This window comes from Malus domestica, chromosome 08 (assembly GCF_042453785.1).
Source record: "Malus domestica chromosome 08, GDT2T_hap1".
Classification (NCBI taxonomy): Eukaryota; Viridiplantae; Streptophyta; class Magnoliopsida; order Rosales; family Rosaceae; genus Malus; species Malus domestica.
Window position 1 is genome coordinate 7,505,703 of NC_091668.1, and position 17,800 is coordinate 7,523,502.

Consider the following 17,800-nt stretch of genomic DNA (forward strand, 5'->3'; position numbering starts at 1 on the left):
TTCACAGCTGGAATATGTGATATTGTCACTCACGCTAGATCAGTGAAAGCATCTGGCATGCTCTGAGTTATGCTCTGAAGATCTAATATGCAATGCACTTCAGTTTCAGACTGAGCGGTGCAGGGATCTAAATGAGACAAAGTGGGAGTCGTTCATGATAATTCGCTTCGTTATTCAAGAATGTTGACGTTCTTATCTCTCCCTAACGACGGGAAGACTGTCTCATAGAAGTGACAATCCATGAAACGAGCGGTAAATAGATCACCTATCAAAGGTTCTAAGTAAAGAATGATCGCAGGAAAATCATATTCGACACAGATTCCCATTGTTCACTGAGGCCCCATTTTTGTACGTTAGGACAGCAAAATCGACAAATAAATTGCTCAACCAAAATGAGCAGATGCGATATGTCGGGTTCATATCCGGTAACCAACTGAAGTGCACTATATGGTTGGGTCGCAACAGGTCTCAGATGGACTAACATAACTGCTTGCAATATTGCATGGCCCCAAGCAGCGATCGAGAGCTTGGTACGTATGACCAACGATCGAGCAATCATTTGTAAACGCTTAATGAATGCCTCTGCTAGGTCGTTCTGGGTGTGAGCATAGGGTACTGGATGTTCAACTTCAACCCCAACCGACATGCAATAGTCATCAAAAGTTTTAAATGTGAATTCTCCAGCGTTATCCAATCGAATAGATTTGATCGGATAATCAGGGTGGTGAGCCCTGAGCTTCATAACATGAGCCAACAGTTTGGAGAATGTAGCATTCCCTGTGGACAACAAGCACACGTGTGACCAACGTGTGGAAACGTCAACTAAAACCATAAAATATATAAATGGTTCGCATGGATGGTGAATCGGTCCCCTAATGTCCTCCTGAATCATTTGTAGAAAAATATGAGGAATCAAACGATTCTTGTCATAAGAAGGCTTAGTAATAAGCTTTCCCATTGAACATGTTTGACATACGATTCCTTGAATCGAACCTAAGCTTCGAGTTAATTGATGCCCGTGTGATAATTTGAGGATATGGCGCATTGCTGTTCGTCTAGGGTGTCCCAAACAATCATGCCAAAGTGTAATTTCGTGCGCGGTCCCAGAGTTAGGGTCGGCCACATAGTGGCTCTCTATGGGGCTTATGGTCATAGTATACATACCACTCGAGATACGCTTCATCTTCTATGAAATACGCTTCTGGCCATATTCGTAGGAAGTTATGCACAGAAATTTAACTTTGTTATCTACATAAGTTTCAGCGTGGTAATTATTATCTTTAATATCCTTAAAACTCAACAACTTTCTTCTAGAACGCAGAGAATAAAGTGCCTCATCAATGGTCAAAATTGTACCATTGGACAACATTATATGTGTCTTACCGTATCCTTCGATCAGGTTGGGTAGGCTTGAGAGGGTTGTCAGATTTGCATTCTTAGGTATGAAGTTAGTGAAATAGGTGCTTTCACGCAAAACGATGTGCGTGGTTGCACTATTTGCTAGACAACTAACTTCCTCACTAGTCATACCTATAATGAAAATTAATTTGAATTGATCACATGCATAAAAGTTCTTAAAACAAATATCCATCTAAAATAATTTTAAGTATTCAAGGACGGAAATTAAGTAAAAATTTAATATCTAAAAAAAATCACCAACAAATAATCCAAAAATAAAGGAAAATTATTCAAAAATTAACCAAAAACACAATAGAGGTTCGGCCACTAGGTGGAATTCGACCCCAATGTCTAAATTTCAACTAGAAAAATAGTTTATAGTTAAGATTCTAATCTTCCATAGAGGTAACGCCCTCTTGAAAGTTACAAACCTTCATCTTGGTACTTTCTGGTTCATCCACTTGCACAAAGTTTGATTCAAATTTCTTACGATGAGAATGATATTCAGCTAAAACCTTCTGGAGAGCTCAGCAAACACGAGACCAATGATCCTTTGAACCACATCAATAACTCATGTTTGCATCCATGGTTTTAGGTGCATTGCCCTTATTCTTAAAGTTTAGGGCCTTGTAAGCAAGGTTATGGCGCTTCTGGGCTTTATTTCCTCCCTTAGATGGGCTTGGCTCTGTTGACCTTTTTGGGCATTGGTAGTGCTATAATGTGTTTCAGACACAGCAGTCGCCCTAGTAGGTCGAGCTTGATGATTTTTCATGAACAACTGATTCTGCTTTTCAACAAGAAGTAAAATAAAGATCAAATTCGAAAATTAGTGAACTTCTGAGCTCTATATTGTTGTTGTAAGACAATATTAGTAGCAGAGAAGGTCGAATAGATCTTCTCCAGAAGATCTTCTTCGGTCAAAGTCTTGTTACAAAACTTGAGAAGTGTTCGGATTCGACAAACTTCAGAATTATATTCATTCACATACTTAAAGTCTTGGAAGCGCAAATGCTGCCAGTCATGTCTTGCTTCAGGCAAAAAGATGTCATTTTGGTGATCAAAACGATCAGCCAAACGACCCATAGTGTTTGTGGATCTTCCTCAGCAAGGTACTCGGTTTGTAGTGCGTCATGAATATGTCTCTGAATGAAGATCATGGCAGTGGCTTTCTTAGCTTGGCCAACTGGTTTGTCCATCACATCTTCAAAGCGACCTATAGTGTTCGGGTTTTCATAGGTGGTATTTTTAAGGAAAACTTTAGGTTTTCAACTAAGGCATGTTTTTAGAACCTTCAAGTTTCGCAATAATTATGAACTTCAGGTTCATATGTTCTTGCAGACAAACGCAAATATATACACAAAATATGCAACAAGAAAATATGCAAATAGAACTTCAGGTCTATAATTAAAATTGAATTAATTATTTGGACTTCGGGCCAAATTTAAAGTGTGGGTGAAAAAATATAAAAGCCATTTGGCCTAAAATATTAGGCAATTAAAACTCGGGGCCCAAAAAACTTGGACCAAAACCCACGGATGGGTTGAGTAAAAACTGGTGCCATGAGGTTCAGGCCCAAAACTAGGCTGGTGTAGGCACGAGCCTAGTAAGTAGATTGGCTCAGCATTACAAAAAATAGGATGCAGGTGCAAGCCAAAAAATAGAGGCCCAAACGGGCTTTGATCTGATGTTTCGCGAACACATGTACCTGGGGGGAGGATGCAATCCTGTGCGTCGCGATACATAGGAGTTGTAACAACCACATGTGCTGTGATCCTCTGTGGTGCGAGACATGGGAACACTGTGGAGAGCTCTAAAGCCTAACAGGCTGGTGCTCATCGAGAACGGGCCAAGCCCATGTAGGCTTGGGTTTCTAACCAGACACCCCAATGTACGCTGGGTGAACTTCGCCTGAGAAGACGACCGGCGACACTGCTTCAGACAGTCGTGTCTAGGTGCAAAAATCAATGGAAAGAACCGTGGGTTCGACGACAACCTATAAAAGTAAATGGAGAGTGACGACACTCAACATTTGTGTTAGAAACCCTAGGAATATTAATTGAAATTTCAAAGAAAAACCGATGAGATTCAAAATGAATCTTGGCTGAAAACTCGTCTAGAAGGGGGGAAAAACGATCTGCAGGTCGTCACGACGAGAACCCAATATCAGTATTGGTTTGCAAGCCCATCTGCAAGGGAAGAAAACACCATGGATAGTGTCGTGTATGTTCTGGGTTTCAAACTAGAAGCCCATGGCTCCGGTATATGGTCTCGCGGCTCGACCATACAAGCTGCAAGCATGGGCGAGCGCCTCGAGTTGCAGCTCAAGTGATGGGTTCAAAGAACCCTATTATTTTCCGATTTCTTTTTTCTTTTTCAATTAATTCAAAGCATAAATAATGTGAATGAATGAACATATATTTGATGCAATTCATGGCAATATCAAATTCACATAATTCAATAATTATGAATATAATGCATACACAATTTATGTAGAATCTAAAATTTGAAATGCATTATGGTGAATGTTCATGCTATCAGGGCTGCAAAAATATCGAGATAAAAACTGTTGTTTTAGGAGAACCTGATCAACATCAGATTCCTAAGCACAACGGTAGGAGCGTGCTGATAACGTGTTGTAGTCTATTTTATTTGACAAGGGGAAGGGGGTCGGCGACAGAGAGAGAAAAGAGATAGATGTGTTTGTAGAATTGTATAGAGGAATGTTTGTGTTATTCTCCCCCACATAATGCCTTTATTTATAGTAATAAGAGGGAGAAGAATTTCTTCGTCCCCAAGGAATACAAGTCCATATAGGAAACAATAACTAGAATAAAATCTAATCTAAGATTTACACAATCACACTAAAACTAGGAAAGTTTATAACAGTAGTGTTATTCTCACACCAATTTTTATTTCTCTCGCACCCTTCTCAAGCCATCAGAAATGATGAATTGAAGAAAATTAATGGAAAAAAAAATTAGTAAAGGTATATAGAACGTAAAAATGGGTTTGTGAATAGGACTATCCTATAAAAATTCAAATGAGAGATATTTGAAGTTGTTGGGATCAGTGGCAACCAATGCTCTCATATTGGCTCCACCACTGCTTTGGAGTATCTTATGTACTTCAAACATTTTAATCATTAGTTTTAGTTACTGTAAATGCATTTGATTAATGATATGATGGTTAAAATCTCCAAAATACATAAGATCCTAAAATATACTAGAAATTTTTATGTAAAATGAGTTTTCAGTATCTAACAGATGTCAATTCATACGGAATAACGTGGAGTAATGTAGGACCGTTAAGTCTGACACATAGGCAAACAAGCTGAAAAATGATTGATTGACACTCTTAACAACTTTTTTTGCGTATATTGATGAAATTTAACGGTTGATTCCAATTTCCCACACTTATTCAGAGAAAATAGCTCAAAATGCTAAGATCTAAATACGAGTTTGTAGATATATTTATGTGACTTTTGCAGTAGCTATTTCATGTATTTGTTTCGTCTCACTACACCAGATTCAATTCCCAATAGTAGATGCAGACACAATGCATTAGCCAATGCACGTAAAAAGCAAACCGTGAAATTTAAATGAATTTGTCTTCTGTCAGCTATATTAGACTTCTACATTAATCTTTGCCTCTTTGTCAATGTTTCTTACTAAATACCACCCAACTTTGAATATCATACACCCTATATAACCATACACATGCCAACAATCACGCAACCCTAGTTCTACTATAATCTATAGGGAGAGAATTCCAACTTGGTTGACGGGCGAGCATGTTGCAATTGTCTTGTCCAACTAGCTTAATACGTCATTCTAATTAACTTGTTGGATGATATAGATATTATTAAATTGAAATGACTAAAAGATGAAGATGCAATTTTGTAGATTCAGCTCAGTTGGAACAAGGAAACAAAAATCATGAATTGTAAAAAATCTGAAAATTATGACCCGATCGATTAAGCTTAACCATGCAATCGGGTACAAATCGAAAAGTAGCTTTCAAAAGCAGAGCTGAGGAATTGAACAAACAAACCCGTGTATTGAATTTTTTTTTTTTTTTTTCTGTTTCTTTCTTTCTTTTTTGAAAACACCCGTGTATTGATTCGGTCGTTAGCCCTCGACCCAACAATTGAAAATTTGGGGCCCAATTAAACTCCTTTTTAGTATTATTATTATTTTTCGGTTACATTTTTTTTTTTGTCACACATAAACTTCACCAAAATAAGGGATCCCTGAGAAATAAAAACATAACCACAGAATATTAGGCTCAAGCAAGAAACTTTTACCAAAAAGTTATAAGGAATATCAATTTCCAATCGACTAGGTGTATTGTATCGATTATTTTTAGTGATATATTTGGAAATGCCCATTGATTCCTCATTAACTCGATTTCAAACAAAACTGATACATTCTAAAATAACGTTTACTGAGACATGATTGACTCATGGTGTGACTTTAGTCAAAATTTCACACCACTCAATAGAAATATATTGTTGCATAAAAATATTTGTTTGAATAAATCTCTATTTTTTTTAACTAAATTAATTCCATTCATCTCTATAAAATTGTGTTGTACCACAAAAAACTTATACAATTTAGTTACTCTGCTCCATAGATAAAATATGATGCATAGTGTGGATGCAAATTTTCTCCGCTTCGATCTTGGACGATTTTGCACCTACAAAACAACTAGCACCTTAGGTTAAGGCCAAGAGCATCACGCGTCCACGATGAATGGGGGGGGCTTTGGCCGAAGAACCTCCGATGCCAAAGTTAGAATTTTAGAGAGAAATAGTGTTTAGAATATTTGGGATTTTTTGTAAGAGAATTGGAACTAGTGTTTTGTGAAAATGGGACCCAATTTATAGGAGAGGAAATGGTGATTTATTTTGGGGGGTTATGGAGATAATGGGCTAGTTATTTTGGGGAGTTATGGAAATAATTGGCTAGTTAATTAGCAAATAGTAATAACCTAATTAACTAGCTATTTGAATGTCATAAAAAGGGGGAGAAAATGGCAGCAACAAACAGAAAATAAAGGGCATGGCCGGCCCTAGTGGGTTTTTGGTTATAATTTGGAGGTTTAGTTGATAATTAAGGGATTGATTAGGTAATTAATCCCTTAATTAGTCAATTTTAGGAAATATGAAAGGAATAAGTATATTATTTAGCTAATTGATTAGCTAAATAATGAAATGGGAAATATATGAATAAATTAGGTTTTAAGTTGATACCTATTTTGGGCACTTTTGACTTGGTTGAAGGATAATTGTCTGCTGATTGCACGTAGGAATCCCGGTATACCTCAATGGTAGTTTTGTCTTTTTTTGTCAAAAATCTACGTGTCGCCTTGTGATTATTTTTTGCTCCACACATAGGATGCGATTATTATGAAATATGAACTTGTTGACCCTAAAAATTACCAAGCGTATGTGGCTCGCAAACCGAGTAACTAAGAGCTAATTACGTTCTTCTTGTGGTTGATGCGAGCATGCCAATTAGCCGTCGAGGTGAATCAGATGATGAGATGAATGTGGTGATGGTGTCGAATCGCGTTGTTGATTTCGGGACCGAGCGACTATGGTCGAGAAAGGAACACTCTCGGCCTAGGGTTCTACAAACATGAAGACAATGTTGCTAATCTGGCCATGAAGTTCCATAAATGATTTGGCGTTCGTTGTGCTAAACAAGGGACAACCTAAGAACAACTTACTTGGCCGAGACTGATGAGATGGCCTCTTGAGACAAAAGAAGAGAGAATCCCTCGTTCGCTAAAACTTAGATAGATAACCAACAAGGATAGAAGATTGATGTTTAACCAAACTAAAGGACTCCTAGGCCAGGTAGGTTCTACGGCTCTAGTGTTGTTTAATAAACTGAGGGTGTCGTCGGTTGTTAACACAATGATGTTTAACCAAACTGATTATCTGCCAACATGGAGGGGTTAACAAGCAATTAGTGTTTTTCTCAGGGTGTAAAAGCGTTTCCATAAAGCATTGATTTGTATGTTGAGTTGAAGATCTTTTTCTTGTTACGAAGCCTATTCTATTTATGACAAGGCCTTAAGGATGAGCAGGTTTACCGAGGTAAAGTCCTGATAAGACTGAGCCTCCTCAACATTTCCCATAATACTCCAACCTACCCTTCTTTAGCTGAAACTTAATCATGATTCAGTCTTAGCTTTTTCATTGGAATCAGGAATTTGAACCTAGTCACTTTACGAACTTAATTCCTTATTATCTGATTAAGCATGAATTATGATCCTTTAAACAACCCTTATTAGAATCAATTGATCTTTAATAGTTTTAGTCTATTTAGGACTCGACCAAACCCTATGTAATCTCTTCACAGTCCTTTAGTCATAAGGACTCGGCTAGGCCATCGTTGTCTTGGACTGAAGCACCTTGGAATTTTCTAACTGATGTTGGGCCAAATACCAGGCCTTTCACTGCACTTTACTTGCTCTTGGCCCAAACTTGTATTGTGGGCTCAAGTAAAACTATAGTATAATAAAGGATGACGTAGAGTACATAATTTTTATCCAGCAAAATGAAACCTCTTATATATAGAGATAAATGACTTGTTTGGAAGTGTTTTAAAATGATTGAAAACGTTTTTTGGTTCCAAAAGCACTTAAAGTGCTTTTTGGAAGAACCACTAGTTATGTGCTTCTTGCAAGAAACACTTTAAGTACTGTTTTTCTAGGATTCACTTGCATTTTTACTAACGATTAGTTCCAAAAATATTTTCATCAAAAGCGCTTCCAGCTATTTAACAATGTTTTCAAACACACCCAAATACGCCTAATTACTAAATTATAAGCCTCCACACCAATAATAGACTATGATTTTTAGGGACACTTTGGATGTCATCCCTAACTACCAATGTACTTTGACTGAAACCTTTGTAATTTTTTAGTTTGTGAAGTCCCTGGCATGAATGTAATATATTTCTATGCTGGTTATTATATTTTTAAATCAAAAATGAAATTTGTATTTATTTATAGTATTGAGATTTTAAATGAAACCCATAGTTTATGGGTTTAAAAATATTAAAGATGAATTATACTCTCTAATATATATGGGTACGTTCATCAAAACTAACCAAAAAATTATTGTACCCAAACATGGGTACATTTTTCAAAAACACAAAAAAAAAAAAAAAGATATTAGGCTTAATAACATTATTAAATTTCTTCTATTAAACTTGACTTGGATACATTCTCAAATCAACGAAATAGAATATACCCATATAAGTTTAAAAAATGGATTAGAGAAAGATTGAGAGAATATAAAAAATGGGTACATTTTATATTAAATAATGGTACAATTTTCATATAACAAATTGGTATATTTAAGAATGGGTACATATAATTCAATGGGTATAAACTTATTCTAATTTTATTTTTTATATTTTAGAAATGTTTGAATTGAAAATTAATTAGGAGTTTAATAAGGGTGTGAATATTAAAACTCTAAATCAATTACTAATTTTTATTATAAAATTATGTAACTTACATGTAATTAATTAATATATTAATGATAGGGATTTTGATCAAAATCTAAAAACTAATAAGGTCTTAGTTAATGAACAATAGAAACTATGGACCAGATACTAATTTTTTTTTTTAAACATAAAAGGAATATACTAGCATCAGTTATGTGTAGACGCATAATGACATACCATTTCTTTTATAAATCCACAATAAAGAACAATAATTGGCTACTCAAAGATGAATAGGAACACCTATTCCAAATTTCTCAAAATTGTTCGTTGTCAATTTATAGAACTTCGTTTTTGTAATCAGAACAGTTCATATTATAAATCACCCTATAAAGATTGCCTTCGCAAAAAATCAATTAAAACTAAGATCATTTATTCATCAAACTGTTTAAAAACAAATGAATGATATTGGTAAAAGCATTATGAGCCGTCTATGCATTTGCTACAATAAATTGACTAAACGACCTTACTTTTAATTTATTTTTTGCAGAGATGATATTTACAGTGTGATTCATAGTATGAACGGTTCTGATCATAAGCACAAAACTATGTGATTAAAACACTAAGAGTTTTAAGTAAGAGTTCCTACTCATCTTTGAGTAGCCAAATATTGTTCCACACTAAATCTCACTTGTCCATGGTTATTAGCATCTCGCGCAAAGTGAAAGTATATATATAATACACAACATACATGGTAGGTTAATATGATACAAATAAAACCCTAATTTCACTTTTGCCCTAGTTAGCCTGTGCTCACATGTGAAATCCGTTCAACTTATCAAAGAGGGCCACGTAGCATTTGGAGGACGTCTAAATGGATGTTGATTTCAAACGCCTTAGAAAATACTGTGACAAGAAAAGTAGTCTCCAAGGATAAGAAGATGACAAGAAAATATGAAAGAGAGGGACGTACGTTTTAGAATTTCACAAGTGAGAGCTGTCAAAAATATTACCTCTTTGAGTTTGTGCAAAACACCACCATGGCACCGCAAAGACAGCAGAGAAAGAAAGAAAAAGAGGTTAAAAACGCATTGGAAGAAAAAGAAAAAGGAAGGGGAAGAAGAATATATGAAGAAAAGAGAAAGAAAAGTTTGTATAGTGAGGATCTTTCAGTGCCATCAATTCACTTAATTGTGTTTGGACTGTCATCCATTTACTCCATCACTTTCCCTACACATTTTGCACCCACTTTCCCTTACATGTACACGACCATTTTGTCACCATGCGATCATGTTCTCCTTCATTACCCCCTCTCAACTTTCGAATTTATAATACAAGTAACACAAGTCATGTTATGTGTCATTTCATGTATTATAATATGGGTGAATGAATGACTTGACATATCTCATTTTTAAAGTATATTTATATTAAATAAATAAATTCACAAGTTGTAATTTAAGTAAAATAATATCGTTACGTGACTATGTTTCGAACATCAAAAAATTACTTCACAACCTTCTTTCTTTCCCGAAAGAAAAATTTTAAATTGAAAAGAGAAAAGGATGATGAAAAAGAAAGGGGAATGAAACTGTAGAACATAAAGTCATGGTCTCAGTCTATAAAGATGTCCCATCTAAATCTAGTTGGGAATATATTTCAATCCAAACAATGATGGCTTCCCCCAATTCACTTTATTTGGCATAATAGAAAGAGTGAAGGATCAGTGGCATGTTGCAATTCGATCGATCAACTATCCCTTTCTATCAATGTCCATCTTTCTATCAATGTCCATATTAAAAAGGCTTCCAACCAAGATGAGGACTAGAGTATAGAAAATCTGAAGTCATTAGCTAAAAAAAGTAGATGAGGATGACCTTTATCTATCACCCTACAAGTGAACATACATACAATTTGATGGTAACAAAGATATAAATAAGAAAAAAGGTTCCTTAGATATAGACCATTGCAACTCTTATTTCCTATATAAAAACTCACCTAATTATAAACATCCAAATAGAACCCAAATTTAAAAGTGATTGCCATGTAGGAAAGTAATTGACCTATTAATACAAAATATTTACAATTGTACCACAATATTCAAAATAAATCAATAAATATTATTACTCACCTTAATTACAATGAACAAATAATTTATTGCATATTATTACCCCTAACACACACATATATATACATATATATGTTCAAATGTATATAGTACTACCATCAGCTCAATATGTATGTATGCACAGTACAACATATATGATCAAACATATTATAATAATTAATCTACCTATATGTAAATTTATGATGGGCAAATACCATATATTTTGTGTCACATCCGGCCCAGGCCCCTACCACATCCCGGGCTCAACTCTACCATAGCATGATATTGTCCGATTTGGGCCCCGACCATGCCCTCACGGTTTTTTGTTTGGGAACTCACACGAGAAATTCCCAGTGGGTCACCCATCCTGGGAATGTTCTCGAGCGAACTCGCTTAATTTCGGAGTTCCGATGGAACCCAAAGCCAATGAGCTCCCAAAAGGTTTCGTGCTAGGTAGAGATGAGAATATACATATAAGGCTTACATGATCAACTCCCCTAGGCGATGTGGGATGTTACAATAAATTGTCACATCCCATACTCGACTCCATCGTAGCACGATATTGTCCGCTTTGGGCCCTGACCACGCCCTCACGGTTTTGTTTCTGGGAACTCACACGAGAAATTCCCAATGGGTCACCCATCCTGGGAATGCTCTCGCGTGAACTCGCTTCATTTCGAAGTTCCGATGGAACCTAAAGCCAGTGAGCTCCCAAAAAGTCTTGTGCTAGGTAGAGATGAGACTATACATAAAAGGCTTACATAATCCACTCCCCTGGGCGATGTGGGATGTTACAATCCACCTCCCTTAGGGGCCCGACGTCCTCGTCGGCACACTTCAGGACATGGATTGGCTCTGATACCAAATTATCACATCCCGGGCTCGACTCTACCGTAGCACGATATTGTCTGCTTTGGGTCCCGACCACGCCCTCACGGTTTTGTTTCTGGGAACTCACACGAGAAATTCCCAGTGGTTCACCTATCCTGGGAATGCTCTCGAGCAAACTCGCTTAACTTCGGAGTTCCGATGGAACCCAAAGCCAGTTAGCTCCCAAAAAGCCTCGTGCTAGGTAGAGATGAGAATATACATATAAGGCTTACATGATCCACTCCCCTGGACGATATGGGATGTTACATTTTGTATGTATCATCATATATATTGGGCACATTTTATTATTATATGTACAAAATAATAGGTAAAATAGTATTGAATAAAATAATAATTTTTTTATGTAGGTACATTATTTTGCATGTATTTTACATACATTGGGTTTGCTTTATTATGTAGGTAAATTATTTTACATACATTTTACATATAGTGGGGAAATTATTTTGCTTTTTTTAAAGCAATCTAACATTTTAAAATTCGAATAGAAGGTGCACTAAATCAAATAAAATTTTTTGTAGGTAAATTATTTTGCATGAATTTTTACGTATACCAGGCTTTTTTTTGTTATATATATGTGTGTGAAATAATTTACCTACATTTATGTGTAAAATATATAGTGGGGAAATTATTTTGCTTTTTTTTTTAAGCAATCTAACATTTTAAATTTCGAATAGTAGGTGCACTGAATCAAATAACATATTTTGTAGGTAAATTATTTTGCATGAATTTTTACATATACCAGGCATGTTTTTTTTTTTTTTTTTGTTATATATATGTGTGTGTATAATTTACCTACATTTATATGTAAAATATAATTTGTTGACTTAACTAAGCATGTATTATTACGTATATTAGGCACGTTTTGTTGTTATTATATATTAGGCAATAAATTTATTATTTTTTATTTTCATAAAATCATTAATTCTCCCTTACAATTTGCATATATGGAACTAATTGTGTACATCAAACATTCAAATAGGGGTCTTTTGGGCATCAAAAAATTTTAAATGTATAAAGTCAAATATAATTAATGAATTTACTAATGTAGAATCTAATTAATGGGTTTTATTTGAGTAAAAAACTTATGATGCGTTTTATGTGGAGAAAATTAAATTTCAGGGGCTAAAGTCATATTTTCAGTAAGAAAAATAAAGTGAGAGGGTACCAAACCATGGTAGACTAATTAATTACACACTGCATCGATGGCAGACCACAAATGTTGTTAATCGTTGATGTAATATATAACTAACAATCACATTCTCACTTATTAATGGCGAACTACATGTGATTTTTACCAATTGTTGCATTGTATACTTATGTAAGTAACAACTGATAACCAATCACCTATCAACCACCCCACCAATAATAAGTGATTGTTATCTATTGTTGTTATGTATACTTAATCAATAATTGACAAGTACTCACCAACTGACAGCCGATGCAAGTGATTGTTAACTCACATACGTATGGCCGATTACAGTTGATTGATAATCGTTGATACAATGTAGTTGTTAATATCAACTCCTGATGGTTATCCACACAAACGACTATTGTATTCGTTAATACATTGTATACTTATCAATATCTACAGCTTATAATTACCACACAAACCACGGTTGTTAGCAGAACTGAATCACAATTGTGCATTTTGTGTGCGACTGTGAGTACGTGCGTCAACAATCAAATTGTGGAGGAAATAGTATATAGGGTTTAAAGCTACAGTTTGGCTCTATGTGTAAGGGGAGGGGGAGTGAAAATAAACAAGAAATTGAGGGAGTTGAATGTGGTCCATTGACACGTGCAAATGATGGCATTGTCTTGGCTAATGATGGATTCCCACCGCTTCCTCCACTGCGTGGGTTCCCACTCCTATCATGCGACCCAACTTCCATCACAATTTGCATGTCCTCTTTTTCTTTGACCGACAAAATACCATCTCCATATCGATCATCTCAATCTTGTTACTGTTAATATCCTCCTCACGCCTCGCCACTCGATCCAGCTGATGAGCTTACATGTTTATGAATTGGGATGTCGGGAAATTGATAAAAATAATGCTTTAGTACGTAACATTTTTGGCCAATATTGGATTACAATGATGTAAATTATTGGCCGGGCCTTGATCACTTTTAGTAAGTTATAGAAATAAACTTTCAAGAGAGTCTTTAATTTGTTTAAAGATCAAATGAAAAATTATTAAGAATGGTCTAGATGATATATGGTAGACATGTACAAATTAACCACAAAATCATATACGCTACCAAAAATTCCACCACTTTATACTTACAAACTTATCATAAATACAATATAATTCTTTAGCATCAAATGCAAGGGCGGAGTAGCTAGCGGCTGCCCGGGGCTCTAACACGCTCCAAGCTTTAAAAGTTGAAAATTTTTGGTGTTAAAATAAGCATTTTATGAAAGAAAAAAAATTAGGGGTGTGATATTCACACACCCCATTTTACTTCTTACACACTTTTTTAATTTTCGGCCATCGGATCAGATGAATTGAAGAAGATCAACGGTTAAAAATTATCAAGGTTGTGTGAGAAGTAAAATGGGATGTGTGGATAGCACATCCCAAAAATTAAGTTTAATATTGCACAAAACAGAAATTTAGTTTACCCCAAAAGACCTAAATTTCACTCCATAGTACAAGAAAAATAAATTAGCCCACCCCTGTATAAATTGCTACCCTTGATCGAATGACATATATAACACTCATGCAAACTAAACTTCGCAAGTTGTTAACTATCGTGAAGGCACCATCTTTTGGTGATCTTACAATCATTACCAAAGAAACATTGTTACGAGTCGCTTCTAATAAAATTACTAGAAACACAAAAATTGCGGTCTTAACTTTGAGCAACTGTCAATTCAGGACCAAATTAAAATAAGAAACTTTAACTAAAAGCTCCTGGTACTGTTCACTTTAACGAAAAAGTACATTTTTACACTAAAAAATAAATCATAGTACTATTCAATTTACCTTTTATTTTATCTTTATCGTTAAAACTTCTAATTTTTAAACTTTTTTTCATTAGTTTTCTTATTAAATATGGGTGAACAATACAAAATAATTTTTCTTTATTTTTCTCACTAGCAGCTAGGTTTTTCTCTATACATGCTCATGTCAGATCAATATCGTTTATTTGTGGGAAACATAAATCTCTGTTTGTTAAATTAATTTCTCTACTTACTCAAGGGTACGGGTACGGCCCACAAATAATTCAAATTACTAGCTTGACAAGTTTAGTGGCAAATATGTCTAATAATTGGGTTAATTTGTAGTTAAGTTACCGCAAAATATCTGTAGGTTAAAAGGGTTTGAGTGGTCGTAGTTACTTGCATGCATGTAGTTAACCTTAATTGGGTTAGGTACAGAATGATGGACACCTACCTGTCTAGGAGCAGATATATGTTTTCAGAGGAAATTTTTTATGCTGTCGTGATTGAAGGAAGCTGATAGGATGTAATGATCAGAAATTGGAGGTTTATGTGCTTAAATGAGTCAGTTCCTATATAGCTAATTATAGTTAATTAAATATTAGCTAATTAACCATGGAATTATGTGGAGTCAAGCTCATAATCTTAAACATTTTCAACGACGGTATCATTATCTCACGCATATACGTCAAAGAAGAGAATGACATCTGTCCAATTGAATAATTACATTGGGGTCACTCTTTCAAAAACGATCTTCTACTTTTGGAGTTTTTCAAGATTCAGATTGGATTTTTTATTTTTCACCACGTATATGAAACTTACTTCTTCATATAGATAGGTTTTCAACTGTGTACAGAACACGGAAAGGAACACCACATTTCATTACGTAATTGAAGGACATTTGAAAGAGAATTTTTCTTCAATTGTATAATAATATGTTATTTTCTTTTCTATATTCCGAACACATTAAAAAATTTCTCATTTATGAGCCTTAACCACCACGGTAACAAGAAATTCCTGGCTTATCCACCACAGTAACAGGTAATTCAGTTTCATTAGTGCCTGCTCATGAAAAATAGGGGAAAATTCTGGGTTTATTTTTAGAAGGTTACGTTGCGGCTAAGGTTGTAGAAAAATTATTGGCATAGAACATATGTTCCTATAAGTTCCAATCATAGTTATTACTTCTCTAATCTTAACTTTTTCAGGCTTTGGAACATATTTTTCTATGGATCATTTTCACGAACTGTTTAGTACTGCCAAAATTCTACCTAATACGACTTGGATCGTGGAGTGATAAGAAATTTAGTAACAAAATCTTGTATGTTTGAGAATGATAAAGGGATGAGATTTGGTGAGACTAATTTGTTGTTGTCCAATGTTTAAAGTCCACCATGAGTTCACCCCAATGAAGTGAGCTGTCCCCAATCTTAATAAAAAATCTTTCAGCTAGTAATTACTACTAAAGTTCTTTTGATAATCTAGTAACTAAGTTTGTCCACATAACTCAAAACAAAATGTCACACATATAATAGACAAAACACTGTACAATTAGTGGTTGCCTACTCAGACAATGTAAAAAGTACAGTTCTTGCTATATTTTTTTATTTTTGCAATGAATTAGCTTTGATGCATTTTATGTTTGCCTTAAATTTATAGTAATATTGTAGCTTTTGCGAATAGAAACTCGGTAATTACTAATGGGAAAGCTTAACTTCTCCAAGCGTGCATTGATCCAAGACTTGCAGTTGGTGAAGAAAATTGATGTTCTACTGTAAAATCAATTGTATTTTAGTCAAAATTGTCTCGGAGATTGTCATAACTCATCACTTTGGTTCATAACATTTGAAATCGATAGAAGTGATTTCTCTGTTTGTCCACCATCAATCATTTTGGTCCTCTCGTGAAAAAAAAACTCTATTAATTAAGGACAAAAATGCCCTCAGTTTAATAAACAATTGACCACAATGATTTGACAAATTTGAGGGTATTTTTGTCATTTTGGTCTTACTTAACGGAGATTTTTCATAGAATGACAAAAATGATTGACGATATCCAAACTCAAAAACTACTTCTATCAATTTTAAATCTTAAGAACTAAAGTCAAGAGTTATGACAATCTTAGATACCACTTTAGCTAAAAACTCTAACACCAATTGATAATCTCAATAGTAGAAAAAACCCTTTGCGCGACGAAATTTTACGCGATGAAACACACATTGTCGCGCATAGTCACTTTGCGCGACGAAATAACTTTGTCGCGTGAAGTCTTGCGCTACAAAAGTTTGTGCAACGAAACAAACATCATCGCTCAAAGTTACTTTGCGCGACGAAACTTTAAACTTCGTCACGCAATGTATTTTTTTAAAACCTTTGTGTGACGAAATTTAAATATTTTGTTGCCTAAACCAATTTATTTTCTTTTTTTATTTAATTTTATATTATAAATTTTACAATATAGTTCTTTTCATAAGTTTTTATTATTTTTAAAAAATTTTGCACGACGTATATCAATATTTCGTCAACTAAACCCTATTTACTTGTTTTTTTATTTAATTTTATATTTTATTGTTAAATTAAATTATTTTCTTTGCGCGATGAATCAACATTTGGTCTCCTAAACCCTATTTATTTTAATTTATTTATATTTTAAATTGTAAAATAAAATTATTTTCTTTTAAATAATTTATAAAAATTAATATTTTAAATTTTGCAGGACGAACATATATGTCGTTGCACAAAATCCTTAAATTTGGGAGGGTGCCAAAAATGGGACGCGAGAATTTTTTTTAAAAACTTTGCGCAACAAATCCTTCATCGCGCAAAACTTTGCACGACCAACACTTCATCACGCACCTAAGAATTTGGGCAGGCGCCAAAAATGGGACGCAGGAATATTTTTTTTAAATTTTTTTAAGACTTTGCGCGACCAATGTTTCGTTGTGTAAACTCGTATCCTTTGTCACACAAAGTGATATGGTTTTTAAAACCAAAATAACTC

The 17,800-nt window shown here is 34.6% G+C and overlaps 1 long non-coding RNA gene across 1 annotated transcript; it reads right to left on the reverse strand.

Moving 5' to 3' along the window:
* Nucleotides 1–9,528: 9,528 nt before the first annotated feature.
* On the reverse strand, nucleotides 9,529–9,984 carry LOC139197931 (uncharacterized). Its single transcript, XR_011583332.1, has 2 exons — nucleotides 9,872–9,984; nucleotides 9,529–9,764 (listed from the first exon to the last, which is right to left on the reverse strand). It is a non-coding gene; the product is annotated as an uncharacterized lncRNA (long non-coding RNA).
* Nucleotides 9,985–17,800: the final 7,816 nt, after the last annotated feature.